Source organism: Peromyscus leucopus, chromosome X, assembly GCF_004664715.2.
Source record: "Peromyscus leucopus breed LL Stock chromosome X, UCI_PerLeu_2.1, whole genome shotgun sequence".
NCBI lineage: Eukaryota > Metazoa > Chordata > Mammalia > Rodentia > Cricetidae > Peromyscus > Peromyscus leucopus.
The window spans coordinates 89868005-89880850 of record NC_051083.1 but is presented as its reverse complement, the minus strand read 5'-3'; positions in this window follow the sequence as shown (position 1 = coordinate 89880850).

Sequence of the window (12846 nt, the reverse complement as noted above, 5' to 3'; positions counted from 1 at the left end):
CATATATGACTACCTGCATGTACATATATTGAGTGGGGGCCTGGTGAAGGCCAGAAAGGGGGTGTTGCATCCCCTGGAAATAGATATACAGTCCACTGTGGGCCACCAAATGGGTTCTGAGAACACAGCCCAGGTCTTCTGTGAGAGCAGCAAGTCCTCTTAATCACTGGCCATCTCTGAAATCCAATACACCAAATTTTAAACACAGTTATTATGGTTCTACTTTGATCCATAATGGCAATAGACATCTTCTTGTACTCAGGGATGCCCAAGTTTCATTATTATTTACAATCCATAAGGTTTCATGTCTATGTTACTCAGGTTCTCAGTCCAACCCACTGCCCAACCCTGTCTGCAGGCAAAGACAGCAACCTGTCACTATAGAGCACTTTATATCCGCTGGAAAGTATTTGAATGGAATCAGAGGTTAGAGACATCTGGACTCTTTCACTCATCTTGCATATATGTTTAAATTTATCTGTTTTGTTGCATATGATAATTGTTCATTCTTAATACTAAATGGTGTAGCATTGTATAGCTTCACTACGAGTTTTAAAGATTTATTTTTATTTTATGTGTATATATGTTTGCCTGCATGTTAGTCTGAATGGCACATGCATGCCTGGTGCCCGTGGAGGCCAGAAGAGGGTGTTGGATCCCTTGGAACTGGAATTACAGATAGTTGGGAGCTTCTATGTTGGTTGTGGGAATTGAATCTCTTTCCCTGTTGGCTATGGTTTAGGTTGTTTTCTATTTCTACCTCTTGTATTGAAATGTCTGAACTTTCCCCATTTAATGAGAGAGACAGAATATACACAGAGACGAGGGAGATGGCACGTACTAGGCCTGAGCCAGCCCTACAGTACCTCAAGACTGTGACAAAAAGGACAGTTCCTGTAATCTTCTTAAAACATACCCTGCTTTGCCCAAGAATGCTCCCAAATGGTAAAATTATAATGGAAAGGACCAAGCAGATGCCATGACAGGCTGTTCAGTCTTCTCTCAGAGATCAGGCCTCAATTTCAGTTTCCTGAGACTAAGCAAGCAGTTTCTGGGAGGGCCATGTACAAAATACAATCACTGATGCCCCTGCCAGCAGGGACAGGAAGTCAGGATCCACCATTCCTGGGCCACTGAGTCAGCCCCCACAGTCAGTACGTGCTAGGCCAGCCAGCCTCCATGGCAGCTCAAGGACAAAGTCTGGACCACTGAGTCAGCCCCCACAGTCAGTACGTGCTAGGCCAGCCAGCCTCCATGGCAGCTCAAGGACAAAGTCTGGACCACTGAGTCAGCCCCCACAGTCAGTACGTGCTAGGCCAGCCAGCCTCCACAGCAGTTCAAGGACAAAGTCTGGACCACTGAGTCAGCCCCCACAGTCAGTACATGCTAGGCCAGCCAGCCTCCATGGCAGCTCAAGGACAAAGTCTGGACCACTGAGTCAGCCCCCACAATCAGTACGTGCTAGGCCAGCCAGCCTCCACAGCAGTTCAAGGACAAAGTCTGGACCACTGAGTCAGTCCCCACAGTCAGTATGTGCTAGGCCAGCCAGCCTCCATGGCAGCTCAAGGACAAAGTCTGGGAACTTAACCAGCCCTGCCCCAAAATGGATAACTGTAACCCCCCAACTATCCCTAGCCAATTAAAAGCTACTAACATGATTGCCACTCACATAAGCCAATCCTGAGCCTGTTCCTTTGTAGTATGTTGACCCCAAGATCCCCCCCTTGCTTTAAAAACCCTGCCCCATTGCTACTCAGGGTCTCTCGTGCTCTGCTGCTGTGTCAGATGGATGGAGAGTCCCGAGTTAACTTGAAATAAAAAGAATATTTGCTTTTGCATCGTATTTGGTCTCTTGATGATCTTTGGGGTACTCTGGGTACAACAATAACCACAGCCAATTAAAAATATACTTGGGTAGCAATAGCCTGTAGAGGGTAGCCATTCCAGTTTTGATCTGGAAGTTCCAACCCCCATTGAGGCTTCGGCAACTGTCACGCCTACAAGGCGGGGCCAAGGGAGGTGCCAAGAGACCCAATATCTGGATGGGCCAGTGTGCTCTCTGTTCCTGGACCCTAGATGGTGTCGGTTGACTGAGCAGAGCTCCAGAGAACACCACTGGACTGCAATACACCTTCCCCAGACCCCACGAACTACCCTTCATTTGTAAGTTACCCACTAAATAAATCTTTCTTTTAACTACCTGGAGTGGCCTTAATAATTTCACCAATAATAGCCTGCTTCACCAATTGTGTTTGAGATGACCAAATTGTTCCTAGATTTCCCCTAGCTAGCTTAAAGGGGGCCTACGTGCTCCTTTTGGGGTTGCCATTTGTACAAATGGTAGACACCCACAGGCCGGAATAAATGCTCTTTGCTTCTACATATTAATTGGGTCTGGAGTCTTCTTCAGCAATTCTCAGACCCTTGCAGTATATAAAGCTTGTGTGAATTTATGTAAATAAGTCTTTTCAAGAAAATATATCTTCTTTCTCTGGGGTAAATGCTTGGGAGTGTGATAGCCAGATCAAAATTAATACATCAAGAAACTGAGAATAATTTTTCCAAGTTATTGTCCTGTTTTCCATGATCACCAGCAGTGGGTATGAGAGTTTCATCCTCCACAAAGTTGCCAGGGCTCAGTGTGTCAAGTCTTTAGTTATGACTTTCTGTGGGAGTGTTGAGTGTCCCGTCAGAGTTATCTGTTTCTTTTCCCTAAGCTTTGAGGATGTTGATGCTGTATGTGTCTCTTAGTGGAACATCTATTCAAACTTCTGGACCATTTTTATTTATTGAATTGTCTATTTCTTAATGGCTATTGTTGAGTCATTCTGTATTCTTGAAACGAGAAGTCTGCCATCTGATACATGATTTCCAACATTTATTTTCCCAGTCAGGGAAAACATTTTATTTCTACCAGAAACTTGGGAGAGGGTACATTTCTCACTTCATGGAAGTCCTAATGATCCAGTTCATCATTTAATGAAAGGGGATTTGTTAAATCTAAGAAGTTTCTTTCTAATCCATGATCCTGAACATTGGAATGTGTGCTGCTACAAGCCTTATGTTTAGATTATATTTTAGATCAATCATCTTTTGGATTTATTTTTATTTTTACTGTATATATGCTTGCGTGTCTGTGTGTGGGGTGTGTGCATAAGAGTGCAGATGTCTATGGAGACCAGAAAAGACTGTCAGTTCCCCTAGATCTGGAGGTATAGGCAATTGTGGGCCACCATGTGGGAGCTGAAAACTGAACTCAGGTCCTCTGCAATAGTAAAATGGGCTCTTAAACTCTGAGATGTCTCTCTAGGCCTATTTAGATCAATTGTTCATTTTGAGTTGACTGTTTTGTCCTATGATATGTGACTTGTCTGTATTTGTATTTGCACATGAGGATGTCTGGTTGTCCTGAGATAAGACAGAAAGACAGGACATTGAAGGGGACAGGAGAGGGGAAAGGGCCCCTCACCCTGTGACCTGGTTTGCATTTTTGTAAGCTGATAGACAGGAAACCTCAACCCAGCTCATAGAGCCGAAATTGCCTGAAGATAAAATGCAACTATTCCTTAAGACACCTCAAAGGTGTTTTTGTTTTTAATAACAACAAATAAACTAGGGCCTGAAGTGATTGTTCAGTGTTTAAGAGCAATGAATGTCTTTCATAGGATCCAGGGTCGAATCCCAGCACCTACCTGACAGTTTACCACTGTCTGTAACTCCAGTTCCCAGAGATCTCATGAACTCTGGTGCCCTCCCTGGGCATTAGGCACTCATGTGGTACCCAGAGTTACATGTGGAAAAAATGCAAAAACATAAAAATAAATAAATAAACAAACAAACTATGCTTATTTGGGGCCAGAGTGCTTGTAGCCTTGAGATGAAGCCCATCAGTGCTCTCTTATCATGCCTAAATCATATAACCACCTTACAAGTTCATTTGCTAAAAGAAATTCTTGAAGAGAAAAAAGATCATTTTAAAAGTATTTTTACTTAATTTTAAATCTTGAATTTAAGCTTCGTTTAAACTTTAAACCTTCCCAATTATATTCTTTGAACAATGTAACTTTGAAAGCCATAGAATCTCCCTCTCCCACCCTTCCTCCCGTCCTCACATACACGTATGTAATGACACCTAATCTCAAGTCTTTAGTCCACACTCATGTCTTCATGAGTGAACTTTCCTTATTCTAGGTGAGTCGCTGTCCAAAGGATTAATAAGCTCACTACCTTTGCTTCACTCGGGCTTGTTCTGAAATCTTTTTCTCCAGACTAGTCATAGCTCAAGCTTCACCAAAGTGGAGGACACTGAAGAGACAGGGCACTCCTCAGGTTGTTGGTCACAGTGCTGGGCTCATCTCCTTACCACCACTGAGAGTCCCAGAAAAACACCTTGAGAAGCATGTGGTTTGTTCAGTGAAGTGTCTTGGTATCTTTTCCTGGAGGCATCCTTTCACATGCCTGTGACTCCTCCTGTCCTCTTCCTATCCTTTTCTGTCTTGGACCCATTATCAAGCACGCTGTCTTCACTACTCTAGGTTTATAAGGAGTTTTGAAACCAGATGTTCATCCTCCAACTTTGTTCCTTTTCAAGGTTGTTTTCAAGCTTGGGTTCTTCATACCCACTGTGAGTTTCAGAATCAGCCCTTTAGTTTCTTTCTAAAATGTCTGTTAAGGGTGCTGTTGGTATTGTACTGGATCTGTAGGTCAGTTTGAGGAGAATAGACTCCTTAGCAATGCTGTGTCTTCTGTCCCATGAAGACGATGAATCCATATATCTTAATTTCTCTCAGCAATGGTTTGTCCCATTCAGTGTCTAGACACTACATACAAGTGAGCAGACTTTTCCTAATTATTTCATGTTTCCTGATGGTGTTTTAAGTGATAGGTATTTTAAATTAGAGTTTCCACATATTTCACTGTAAGTGACTGACTGTGGGTAGATTTTAACAGGGCTGCTGAAGAATCTTTTAGTTTTGAATGTTAGGTTACTCATTGTATGATGAAAATATTCTTCCTGCTAACATATGTTTGCCTGTGTTTCATTTCCAGTATTTTGAAGTTGCAGAGAATTTGGTGAATTATGAGAAAGGAAACAAATGTCCAACAACGAATTTGGTGGAAAACTACTAAGACAACCATAGGACAAATGTTTGCTACAAATGGAATCTGCACAATCATAGACAGTCCTCTATCTCACAACCAGCTCCCTCAAGGAACTGCTGAGATCATGGGTGGAGAGAGAGAAAGTGATGCATGTGAATATCTGTGTATGTATCCATAACCCCAGGAATGTGTGCATTGTGAAGAATACTTACATTTAGTCATTTCCATGATATATAATTTTTCCCATCACAAAAAGGACAAGGTTAGTAGCTGTGTGTTTTACCTCTAGTTTTGCTGTCAAGCATGCAGATTTTAACAGCGACTCCTGCGGGACTGTGTACAGATGGAATGTTTTATGTATGACTCTTGCCATTTCACTTATCACCATTATACCTGCTAATGCTGCCTCTGATACCCACTTTCCTGTGCACTTACTAGTCTCCAAGCATTACTTGTCTTTCAGTATAGTTTCACTTTTTTCTCGTTTGCTTCTTAATGTATTTATTCATGCATTTGTGTCTAGTACGACTCAGAGACCCCCATTTTTTTTTGTACAGGAGTACTCCTTTTCCATTACTACATATTGTGATGCCTAAATTATCCAATTCCATGCCAGTGGAAGGACACACATTCAAGTTGACCTGCTAATCATTTGTTTCCTGCCTAGATTTCTGGACCATCTGACCACCTCTGGAAGGAAGTAATGGTAGCCATCTCAGTGCTTTGAAGACCTTGAAGATAAAGGTTTACAAATGAAAACTTACAGAGGGTGACATTGGCACTTTGACTCCTCTGTCTCTCAATGTCAGGTTCTTCTGTGAGAAGAACAGCAGGACTGCAGAGAGAACATGCAGAAAGTTGACAACAAGCTGACATATGCCCGTGTTTCCAATATGTATGAGTCGTCAGTGCCACTGGTGTGTGTGTGTGTGTGTGTGTGTGTGTGTACATGTGTGTGTGTATGGTTGTGTATGGTTGTGTGTGTGTGTTTGTGTGTGTACATGGGTGTGTGTAGGAAGTGTCGTGAGATGAGCTGAGAAGAGGAAAAATGTCATTGCACAGCTTGTACTGGACTGAATGTAGACAGGCTACTCCATCCCTATATTCAATACAGTTTATCACATGAGCTTTCTCATCTGCATTATTCTCTTTTCCATGAGCTTTCTTTCCCTCACTCTGCCTTCTAGTAGAACCTGAGAGGAAGCTGTGGACTCTCCATCCAGAACCAGCTCCTGGAGAAGAACCAAGTGTGTGTAGAGTCTTATCAGCATGTTACCAGAGCGAGTGGTAAGATCATGTAGGACACAGTAGGTTAGTCATTTCCTATTCTCTTCCCATCCCTCTGACCAGCAGCAGTTCTGTGGAGTCGGGATGCTATGTAGGAAAGCCTCCTGTGGTATCAGGTGGCAGTAAAGAGCAGCACACTTGGGAACAAGGGCATTAATAGACTCCCCAGATGCCTGAACTCTGCATGGGTGCCTTTAAATGACCAGTACTAGAATGAAAGTCCTTCACATCATTTTCTGAAATGGGCCATGAATTACTGCATCACATTTGCAGGGAATGCTTATTAAAATTATAGACACACAAAAAAACACAGCTAAATCAAACCCTGGCAAGTGGGGTAGGGCATATCCAGTACTTTTTGATGGCTCTCCATGTTTAAAAAATATTGCCAGTGGGTTTGCAATTCTGTGTTCTAGTATATTGATTAATGGACTACTTAACTCTGTTGACATGCTCCCTTGATGTTCACTTAAATATCAGTGTCCTATGTGATGTATAAAGTATACATCAGTTTCTTCAATTGTGTCATGTTTATACAGAGAGTCACACACTAGCTTCTTTTGTGGGCACCTGATTTCTGCACTGAGTAGACAACCAGAGGTCCTGGAATGTCATGTCAGACGGGGAAAATGTCAGTAAGCAGAGAGAATTCAGAAATCTAGCAACTCCATATATTATTTGTGCTCTAAAGAACACAAAGGGGACAGAAAATCAGTGTGATGGGGATTGATGTATGTGGGGTTGTTCCCAAAGGTTGGATTCATAGAGTAGCATTTGATTTGAGTCCTGAGTGACAAAATAAGCAAGACATGTGCAAGCAATGTTGTGGTTGGCCTGTACCCCATGGACTATGTTTGTCCTAAGAACAGAGGACAATGTCAGTGGATGGAAGACTGTATGTAGCCATGTTGAAGTGAAGTTGAAGCGTAGGTGTCTCACACAGTTTGGGTCTTTCAATTATATTTTGATTATGAAAGGCAATAGTCGGAGATTTGATTCTTGTTAGACTGTGATTGTGTGGAAAATGGACTGAGTAGGACCTGGTGAGAGAGTAGTCTGGAATCGCCACTATAAGTAAAAAGTGGATGGGAGCCATGAGGCCACAGTGTGTAGAGACAGTGGAAGCTTTGGACATGGCTACTCTTCTGAGTGTGCCTTACCAGGTGAAGGTGAAGATGCAGATCAGAGACTCCTGGGCTTTTCTGGCTCCGTGGCCACATGGTGATGCTGTTTCCATCAGTTGTTTCATGTGTTTTTGAGACATTCTCTGGGATGGTTTGGAAATGCAATGGCAGTTATTGTGAAACTTAGTGATCTAATAACATATGTAAGTTGATAAGAAGTTTCTGGTGTAATAGAATTAAACTTTATTTTCCCAGCATTGTTTAAGTCAATTTTTAAAAGGAATCAAATAATTTGCCTTTTGAAAAATAAACACAGTAGTATATTCTTGAAAATGTTTATTTTTCTGCAGTCTGTATTACATACCTGTTTCGATGAGGCAAATGCACATGTTCTGTGTGAAGGAAAAGTACCATCACAGTTTTCACATGATACACCTTTGTTCTGCTCTACAGCCCTACTCTTACCAAACCATTGCTGAGGGAAAAGAGAATGACAGTTGGCTTGTGTCTTAATTCGGGTTTCTAATTGCTGTTGAAGAGACACCATGACCACGGCAACTCTTACAATGGAAAACACTTAATTGTGGTGGTTCATTTACTGTTCAGAAGTTTAGTCCTTTATCATCATGGTGGGATATGGCATTATGCAGGCACTTATGGTGCTGGAGAAGGAGCTGAGAGTCCTCCATCTTGATCCTCAGGCAACAGGAAGTGAACTGCAACAGTGTGTCTGGCTTGAGCGTATATGAGTCCTCAAACCCGCCTCCACAGTGACACACTTCTGCAAACCAACCCACACCTACTCCAACAGAGCTAAACCTCCTAATAGTGCCATTCCCAATGAGCTTGTGAGAGCCAATTATATTCAAACTACAACAGCCTGTTATACCTGGACCATAAGTCAGTAGAATCTCTTTATTAGTCACTCCTGTATCTTTCTAGACTATGCTTATTTATCTAAGAAAAAAAGAATGGCAACAGGAAAAACAGTTGTTACTAATCATCATAGTTGCAATGCCTTGGATACCATGAGTGTTACATCAATTCCTTAGACCTATAAGATGATGTTTTTACACTGTTAGGAACTCATGAGGCTTTTCCATATGGACATCACATTTTCTCCCTTTGCCAGAGACCCCATTGCTCGGAAGGAATGCCTGCTCAGGTCTTCTTTGTCTGGTCTAATCACCTAAGGTTCCTGCCACACCAACTCCAATGTCGTCCATGTGACATGAACAATTATGTCAATAATAGAGGACAGGAGATACATGTCCCACGGGACTAAGCTCCCTGGAGGTCCCTGGCAGAGTGCCCATGTTATGCCTCCTTCTCGAAGGAGACCTGCTTCACAGATCATGAGCTCTCTGGGCTATGGGTTCTGTATAACTGCTTTTCTGATAATGTTCTAATTAATCTATAAAACACAGCCAAAATTAATGAATGCTTGGGGTGTGAACTGTGGAGGAAAGGGGAAGCTGGACATGGACCTTATTTAGATGTAGCAGAATGAGCTATTCCTTAAAGACCTCAAGCTGCTAGATAATAGAAAGTATAATAGTTCAGGCACTTCTAGGGAATGAACACTCACCCACTAGGAATCTTTAGGAATCCCAACTAAAGTGATTTATGGCAAAAAACATTATCTCATAGGAGGCAGATGGTGGGCCCCTCTGTTGAGAAGTTCAGCATGGAAAACTTAAGGACTACAGCAGAATCCCTTCCTCTTACAGGAGTAAAAGTACAAGAGTCCATATTCCAGCAGGTAAAAAGGTTTTATATTAAAACAGATATGTGATAAAAGAACTAAAGAAAGACTTAGGAGGATCTGCAACATCCAAACTGGCTAAATGGGTCATGAGAACCAGAAAAGTAAAAATGAATAATAAACTAGCGAGTGCTGAGATAAAGATGAAGGACACAGCTGCAAGAAGCCTACACAAGTCTAGGACTGTACTAAGTTTAAAAAACACAGACTGCTCTTTGGTCATAAAGTTCTTGTGAGTGAAGGATATGTCTAGCGCGATTAATAATTATATGCTTACTGTTTTTAAAGATGATGTAATTGAATTATTGCCAAGCTCTTGTTGCTCCTTGTATGACTTGATAATTTTCTTTTCTGTATATAAACTGCTGATTTGCAGAAGTAAAATTGCAGCAGATTCAAACCACTTCTGAGTGTGTTGTCTGTCTGTCATTCGCTGAATCCTTGCCTTCCTGACTACCCAAGCTCTGGTCCCCCTATGGTCGTGGTACCCCCGATGGGCCAGTCTGTGGCAGGTTCCCAGCCATTTGTGAGTGAGGACAGACAGTGTGCCACAGGTATATTTTGTGTTCTCAGTTACACACCTGTGTGTAAGAAATTGCCTTGTTCCTTTCAATAGCAATTCTTTCTCCTGGGCTGATTACACATTTCCTCCAGGTTAACTGGCAAATAATGTAAGAGTACACTACATGTCTTTAAAATAAAAGGAAGTGGGTCTTGATTTTTCTTCCCTAGTCACAAATTCTTATTAAGAGATTAGAAGAAAGTCTCTGAATTACTCATCACGTTTTCTCTGCGTCCCTCCCTCCCCGGTGACTTACTGTGATATCTACATCTATTTTTGTCTATCTATATTTGTAGACCATATACTGTCATTAGTGTATTGTATTACATTGTGTGACTGCTCCATCAAAAATGCCTATTTTATGAAATTCTGGATATTTCCTAATTTTTTACTTCTTTTGAACTATGGTGTTATGAACACCTTATACATAGCTTTGCATGGAAATTTACTTTGACTTTCCTTGGGCATGAACCTGCCCTAGACCTGAGTAGATTATGTGTGTCCAGTTAAGTAGACAAAGGTAAGCAGGTTTTCCTAGTAATTATCGATTGTATTCCAGCCTGCAGCATGTGACATGTACAGTAACTATTCTATATCCTTGTCAGCACTTGGAACTGGAACCCTTTGTTGGTCACATGGGTATGTGATATTATGATTTTTTTTATTATTGATTCTTTGGGCATTTCCCATCATGTACTCCAATCCCACTCATTTCCCAGTTCTTCCATGTCTACCCTCCACCCTTGTAACCTCTCCCCACAAAGGAAATAAAAAATAAAAATTAAACTTACAAAACAAAATGTAAAACATCTGGCCAACCCCTCTGGGCAATGACCTGCTCCTCTATTAGCCACAGGGTTCTCTCACACCTGTCACAGCCGTCTCAGCTTCAGTTCCACCACGTGTGTACCACTTTGTTCCTGCTTTTTTCCCATCTCTCCATCACATATTCATTTGTCTTAGTACCATTGGGAGCTGTGGTTCGTCACACAGTATATCCATTTGCTCAAACAGCTTTGCTTGCAAATGTTCATTGCAAGAGTCCTTGGTTTGGCTCAAGCTCTGGCCCCTGCTACACCATCAATACTGGACCCTCACTGAAACTCCTCTCTGCAATCTTGCTGTTGCCCCAAGTCATGGAGATCCTGCACTTAGGGTTCCAACATCTCTCCAGCACCTTGTGGCAGCAGGTAAGGCACAGGGCCAGTTCTAGGGGTTTAGGTGCAGAGAGGGGAGGGGCCCGCTACCCCCCCCCAATGCACTACACCAGTGCCAACGTGTGGCAGTTGGTGAGAGGCAGGACCAACTGTCCAGCTACTGACAAGGGCGTGGCCACTCAGCACCACCCTTGGACATCAACATGACTTCAAGTGGCAGCCCAGACCAAAGGCATCCACATGGCTTTTCACAGTAATACAGGCCACAGACATCAATACAGACCCTGGATGACTGCAGTAGGACCACAGACCCAGATATGGCCCTCGGCCACAGCAGGGCCTGGGTGTCACCATGGTCTCAGGTGGCAGCAAAGGCCACTCAGATTAGTATGCCCTGGCAACAGCATGGTCCTCAGATATCAATATGGCCTTGATTGTAGCAGCCCAGATCATTGAAATCCTCATGGCCCTTGGTGGTAACACAGGCAACAGACATCAACACAGACCCCAACTGTGGCAGTGCCACGAACCCCGGCATAGCGCTTGGTGGCAGCACAGAGTGGACATCCCATGCATTAGTCTGTTCCTCATTGCCAACATGGCTCCATTCTCCTCTCTCCACAGCACAGGAAACACTCCACTTTTTACTCTCTGATCTCTCCACCACATGCTCGCTCCTCATGGTGGCACCTGTCCAGCCTGGCAATGTGGCAATGGGCCGGACTCTGGCTCTCTCTCCTATTATGATGGCTAAGTTCAGCTGCTTTAAGGTTTGTTTGATTTAATTCACTCTGAATATGCACACTTTTTAAAAATATGAACAAGCTTATTTCTTTTAAGATATTTTCTATTTGTTCACTTAAAGTGTTTGCACTTGAATCTCTGTTTTGCTAACTGCATCCCTCGTCTGTTGTTCTTTTATAAAGTTGTTTTGAAAAAAAAAGAGTTTTATTGCCTTTCGTGTATTTATCATTGTTATTATGGGAGTGTTCATGGCACAACACATATGTAGAGGTCAGGGAACAGCTTGCAGACGTTGGAACCTCTTCTGTCATGTAGTTTCCGGGGTTCAAACTCGGAAAGTCAGGCTTGGCAGCAGGTACCACTATTTGCTGAGCCCCTTCCCAAGCCCTACTGTGTTGACCCTTCAGTCTTTCCTGTTTCCGGTCTCTTGGCAGCTAATGTCGGAAGCTCTATGCAATTTAGAATTTTTAGCAGCAGCACTTCAGGTGCGTTGTTCTTTATTTCTGATAGTATTACACTGTGTCATGGTTAGTGTGGATGCAGCAACAAATTGTCACTGTTAAGCATCATATGTTTCTTATGTGAGTGGATACTGAAAGTCTGGGATCAAAGTACCAAAATGGCCGTGTTGTTGGTGGAAAACTTCTTGGTTATGGTCACACATGTCCTTCTTTGTATGTGCACTCAGAAGACACAAATGATCAAGTCTTCCCAGGACACTAACCAATCATGACAACTCCACCCTTACAACACAATTCATCCCCAAGCCCCATCTCTAAATACCACCATGGTTTATCTAAATACCACCTCTAAGTACCATCACTTTCTCCATGTTAATTTAGATGGGACACAAATACTAGGCACATGAATAACAGACATGTCCTGCTTCTATTCCTCGCTGCTTCTATGATCTTAGGATTGAGCACTAGTTCATGAGTTTTCTGCTACTATTACATGTCCCGTTCTAATTTCCTAACAGTTCCTCTTCTGAGTCTTTAAAATTTCTAATTAATCAACTAATTTATTCACTTAGTTCTTCATTTTCGATACAGGGTCTTATGTAGCTCAGCTGCTTTAAAATCTGTGTAGTTGATGAAGCTGGTC